We start from the raw sequence: 6000 nt of genomic DNA, 5'->3' as shown, positions 1-6000 counted from the left end.
TATATTTGCCACATTTATTCTAAAGTATTTTCTTTGTCTCTCATGTTAGGTGGAGTACAAAAACATTTTCAGTCTGCATTTTAAAGATACAAAATATATATATTTATATAAAATGTATATAAAACTATATATATATGTATATGTATATGTAATTTTTCAAGACTTAAGGCATCCACAGGGGCTGCATTTACAATGTGATTTTTTCTTCTCACAATTTTAAAGCATCAACAAAATAACGGTTGGTATTATTGTCTTTTTCAACATTGTGATTTTTTTGTAAAGTTCAGAGAGAAAACTTTATTTTCTTATTTTTGAATTTATTGTGTTTCTTTTCTGCTGCTAAAATTTACATTCAAATATGATGATCAAGAAATAAGACACCAAATATAAAAATTATGCAGTTTCATAATTTTCTCTGTTACTTCTAATCTAGGAAAAGTAATTTTACAACTGAACACTTTTAGGCAGCATCTTTTTTACTTTCTTTGGTTTCTGCTTATTTAGGCAACAATGACTTTAGTCACAAGTCTTCACTTGAACTATGAAGGAAAGTGTGTACCATAAAGGGTCCCAAACTCAGAGGTCTATCCTACAAACTTCATTGATAACTCTTTGTGCATTGGCCACTATCCAGTTATTTGATCCAGTGTTGCTATTTTGGTCTCTAGAAAGTTTTCCCTTTCTTCATCAGCCTTAATTGCATACCCAATTTAGTTTATTATTTATTTATTTATTTATTTATTTATTTATTTATTTATTTATTTATTTATTTTTGTTTTGTTTTGGTGCAAAATGGTGCTTTTATTAAAGCACAGGGACAGGACCCATGGGCAGAAAAAGCTGTTGCCTCATTCCCAATTTTAAATAATTCAAGCATTTGGGGGATGTCACAGCCAATGGAATTTCAAATAAGCTTTGGAAAAAAATTTTTTTTTTCAGTTTCTTCTTTAATGGATTAACCTCAGGCATTATTTCTGGAACAGCTACGTAAAAGTCTGCATGAATTTCATCATCCAAAATCCCCTGAATCGTATGAATTCCTTTTGTATGCATACCTCTGTTTTCTTCTGCTATTTTAATCTCTGATGTATTCACTGTGAATACAGTAACTTCATTGATTTCTATCACAAATGAGTATGGGAAACTAAGAACACTGGCCAATGATTCCACTTTTTATTTTTCCTCAAGTGCTATATATCCAGCGTCAGGTCAAGATAGTTACCTCGCTTTGAATTAGTGAAGTCCAGAATTTGAAATTCTTTACTTTCTTCACAGTGTGTATCTGCAAAGGGTTACATGTGTTTTATTTATTTATTTATTGAAAGATTTTACCTATGAGAGAGAGAGAGAAAAGCAGGCTCCCCTCTGCATTGGGAGCCCAATGCAGGGCTCTATCCCAGGACCCTGGGATCAAGACCTGAGCTGAAGGCAGACACTTAACCAACTGAGCCAACCAAGAGCCCCAAGGAGGTATATGCATTTTAGATAGAGATCCTCAGGATTGTTTTCTGTATAGTTTATTTTTTCTCTCATCTTTTTTTCTTTTCTTTTCTTTCTTTTTTTCTTTTCTTTTCTTTTTTTTTATCTGATGCTTTTGCTGTGACACCTTTTTGTGTTGTTTTGCAGGATTTGTAGCAGTAGCAAAATATCTGATGGGCACTTGAATGTTTACAGAACAAGGATAAAGAGATATCTGATAAGCCATCTTAAAAAGACTATGCCTTTGGTGATATATCAAGAGTCTATCAGGCATCTTAGAGCTACCATCATATTGACCATTTTGGATTATGTTGAACTAGCATGACCTTTTAATCTTCAAATTTGCCAAAGCAAAGATCTCTTTACTATAGATTCTAATTTTAACAATTTTTTATATTATATGGATTCTACTATATGAAAAGTTCCAGATTAAAGATAAATCATTTTCTTTCTTTGTATTGTTGGGATATATTGAGGATGTGGCTGATTTAATGGATTTGTGCACAACGTGATCATTCAAATAATATCTATCAGAACTGACACTGCATTTCTCAGTACTCTAGCCATCTCTAGAAGCACATTTCTAAGGAGCTTTTGAGGTTATAAAAAAAGTATGGCTAATAGTAGTTAGTTAGTGTTCTGTTAGCAACACCATGTAGACATTTAAACTCTATATGATAACAGAATAATAATTGGACTTCATTCTCATATTGCCATGGAATTGTGTTTTCTTTTATCTTATATGCTACATTTGCTACTATAATTCTTGAATTTCATGTTCTGAGTACATTTTGAAATGCAAGGAACAGACTAGTGTTATGACAAGAGGATGGTGAGAGTGGAGTGTACTAGAGGGGAATCTATTTGTTAAGTGGAGAGTATGTATTGCTGTAAAGTAATTTGATACCTAATGTGTTTAAAATTCAAATATATACATTTATATATCTATTACATATTTTATATATGATATATATACACATATACACATTAATACTTGTATACACATATACATATATACCTATATACATTTGGAGAACAAAACCATACAATTATTTCTGAAGGGAAAAATACTATATTCTCTTTAAAGGATTTATTGTTTTCATTTTAACTAACTGAACAGTAAAATTAAGGTTTCATTCTTTTCTCCTAATTTTATTTGAGAAACGGCTGCACAAACCCTTAAGTTAATTGTTTCTCCTCCTCTAACTCATAATGAGTTTATAATGATCAGTGAAGAAAAGGTCTTTCTCTTTGTTATCTCATATAGAACAATTAAATTTTTCTTGGTTGCTCCAAATGAGTTTCAAACCTTGACTTTTGCATTTATATGTTAAAAATCATCTTGCTTCCTATAATCATATTTTCATTTTTTTCCTCTCTCTTTTCTGTAAGGTATATACCATTGTTGTCATTTCAGAATTCAAGTTAAGTCTAATACTAACACTGATCCTAGACATAAGTGATTTGTAATATCAGCAAAACCACCCACCATAATAATAAGAAACCAATGAGCAAGAATTCCGTGCAGTATCATGAAGCAGCATTAACTGACTTAATAGCATACCAAGAATGCAAAATCACTTAAATTGTTCAAATAAGACTTGGTAATTTGTCTTTTCCCATTAGGCTTAATGCATTTTGATAGTTAGAATGAGGAAGAGAGAACAAACTATAATAGTCAAGGCCAACGAATAAACCTGCATTGCAGTCATTAATATCAAGCCACTGGTGACTGAGTATTCAGCACATGAATAATTATTACTCTTGGCTGAGAGGATGGAGAACATTACTAGGGAATATTTGCATTTTAATGGCTTTCAGAAGGTTGTTGGGTTTTGGTTTTTGTTTTTTTTTACATTATTTAGTTTTCTATCTTTGTCCATAGTACTCGAAATGTTCATTGATAACCTTTTTAAAATGATTATTCTTTGTTGTTTACATGTCTATTGAGCACTATTTTTTCAATGGAGTTTTGTTTTGTTTTTTGTTTTTTAGCTATTGACAATATCAAAAGCCCAAGACAACAATTCCATGTATAAATTTAAGATCTTCATTTCCACTCTGATGAATCTCTACTTATCTGAAATATTTGAATAATTCTGTGTAAAGTCCTACAATTTTGTTTGAAGAAAAAAATCAATTAAACTCGTATTTTTAAAGCGGTCCCTCGACGTGAAGATCAGTGGTGATACACTTCAAAGTATTTTAACATTAAAGCTTAGCATTTTTATAGTAGTTGTCAATTTTTTAAGATCTATTTTGAAGAATATTAAAAATTATTTTAAAAAGGGGCACCTGGGTAGTTCAGTCTGTTAACATCCCATTCTTGGTTTCAGCTGAGATCATGATCTCAAGGTCATGAGATCCAGGCTTGGGGCAGGCTCTGGGCTCAGTACCTAGTCTGCTTGAGATTCTCCCTCTCCCTCCGCCCCTCCCCCCCCCCTTGCATGCAGCATTCTATCTTTTTCTCTCTCTAAAGTAAATAAATAAAATCTTTTTAAAAAGTATTTTATTTATTTATTTATTTTTAAAATTTTATTTATTTTGACAGAGAGAGAGAGAGCACAAGCAGGGGGAGCGGCAGGCAGAGGGAGAGGGTAGAAGCCGGCTTTCCCTCCAGCAGGGACCCAATGTGGGGCTCAATCCCAAGACCCTAGGATCATAACCTGAGAGGAAGGCAGATGTTTAACCAACTGAGATACCCAGGCGCCCCCCAAAAAATTATTTTAAAGAAAATATCTTTCTAAGTAAGTAAAAATTTTTTATAACTGTTGAACAATATTCTCTTATTTTAAATTATTGAAGCTGTGTGTGTATATATATAGAGAGAGACACATTATATATAAGTCATATATAGTAACTTTATATGATTAAATGTATTTACTATCTGGCTAGGCAACTTTGTGTCTTAATGTTTTGTTCTATTTTTATACTGTAAGTTTATGATATATTAATATGAACATATACATAGATTTTTCTTTTGCTTTAACCCTGAAATATATTAACACCTTTTAGCAAAGAACAAAGTGAAATGATCAATGCAAGATTTTACATTAAATATCTAAAGCTATGGGGTATTAATTATATGTCTTTAATTATAAACTTTGATAAAACCACATTTTAAATATGGATATTGAGGATAAGTAGAAACAATAAAATTTATAGATATTCTAAACAATAATAGGGAAAATATGAAATTGAACTCAAATAATCCTGAGTTTGATTCCCACTAAGATTATGTGTTAATCTCTGTGACATTTTCTACCATGCCTAAACTTCTAGAGACATTGTAAAAAAAATATATCCATGCTATAATATCATTTACCCTAGGGGTGCCTGGGTGGCTCAGTCGGTTAAGCATCTGCCTTCAGCTTAGGTCATGATCTCAGGGTCTTGGGATGGAGCCACATGTCAGGCTCCCTGCCTACCGGGGACCCTGCTTCTCCCTCTCTTTCTGCAGCTCCCCTTGCTCATGCTCTCTCTGTCTCTGTCAAATAAATAAATAAAATCTTAAAAAATAAAATAAAATACTTATCTAGTATGGCACATATAGCAAGATCTCCATTTATTTTTCTGCACAGTTATAATATATGCATTATATATATTTATATATAAATTTTCTTACTAAAGCCTAATACAGGTAGCATAACTTGTATGTATGAAAAGACTGACTAAGTCACCCCGTGTTTTTCATTATAAGTACATCAACATATATTGGGCCAACAATGTCTATATGCTCTTTCAGTTAAGGAACTGAAACAGTCTTCCATCTTTTCATAGAAGGAAAAACAAAAAGTTTATTTGTAATTATGTGAAGTACAATATTTGTTGATTACAAATAACTTGAAATAAATCAAGAGATAAAAACATTCATTATTTTTATGTTGTACCAAAAGTTTTTGTTGAATTTTCAGATAAAATACTTTTCTGTCTATCCTGGATATTATCTAATAATTTTGTATTTTATAATGCATAGAAAAATGTTTAAAAATTATTTAGGATTATTGTTTAGGATTTCAGTTATCTGTAATTCCAGAAGTTTGAATGGTTTCAAGATTTTGACATAATAACAAGATTATTACCCATATCCAGTTTCAGTACTATTACTCATATTCAGGAAAGGATGAGGCAAGTGTATTAGAAAGTAGATCCTTAACAGTGAGTTTGGATTTTTCTCCCATGCCAAACCGTGAACTTTTAATGAAATTCATTAAACCAAAAAAATAGAGGGGCGCCTGGGTGGCTCAGTCGTTAAGCGTCTGCCTTCGGCTCAGGTCATGATCTCAGGGTCCTGGGATCGAGCCCCGCATCGGGCTCCCTGCTCAGCAGGAGGCCTGCTTCTCCCTCTCCACTCCCCTGCTTGTGTTCCCTCTCTCGCTGTATCTCTCTCTGTCAAATAAATAATCTTAAAAAAAAAAAAAAAATAGAGACTCTGACTTTTTTTCAACAGTAAGTTTTCATCTAATTAGCTCAATCACATCCCTTTTATTTTATGACCTAATGCCCTAGGAAATAATTGCT

The 6000-nt window shown here is 32.1% G+C and overlaps 1 pseudogene; it reads right to left on the bottom strand.

Moving 5' to 3' along the window:
- Positions 1-460: 460 nt before the first annotated feature.
- The window catches only part of LOC123834498 (large ribosomal subunit protein uL1m-like), a 95902-nt pseudogene continuing 90362 nt past the window's right edge, over positions 461-6000 (bottom strand).

The sequence above is a fragment of the Mirounga angustirostris genome, unplaced genomic scaffold, assembly GCF_029215605.1.
Source record: "Mirounga angustirostris isolate CCGP_5_RB_7025 unplaced genomic scaffold, mMirAng1.0.hap1 SCAF_1, whole genome shotgun sequence".
In the NCBI taxonomy this organism is placed as follows: domain Eukaryota; kingdom Metazoa; phylum Chordata; class Mammalia; order Carnivora; family Phocidae; genus Mirounga; species Mirounga angustirostris.
This window is presented reverse-complemented; position numbering and strand designations above follow the sequence as displayed.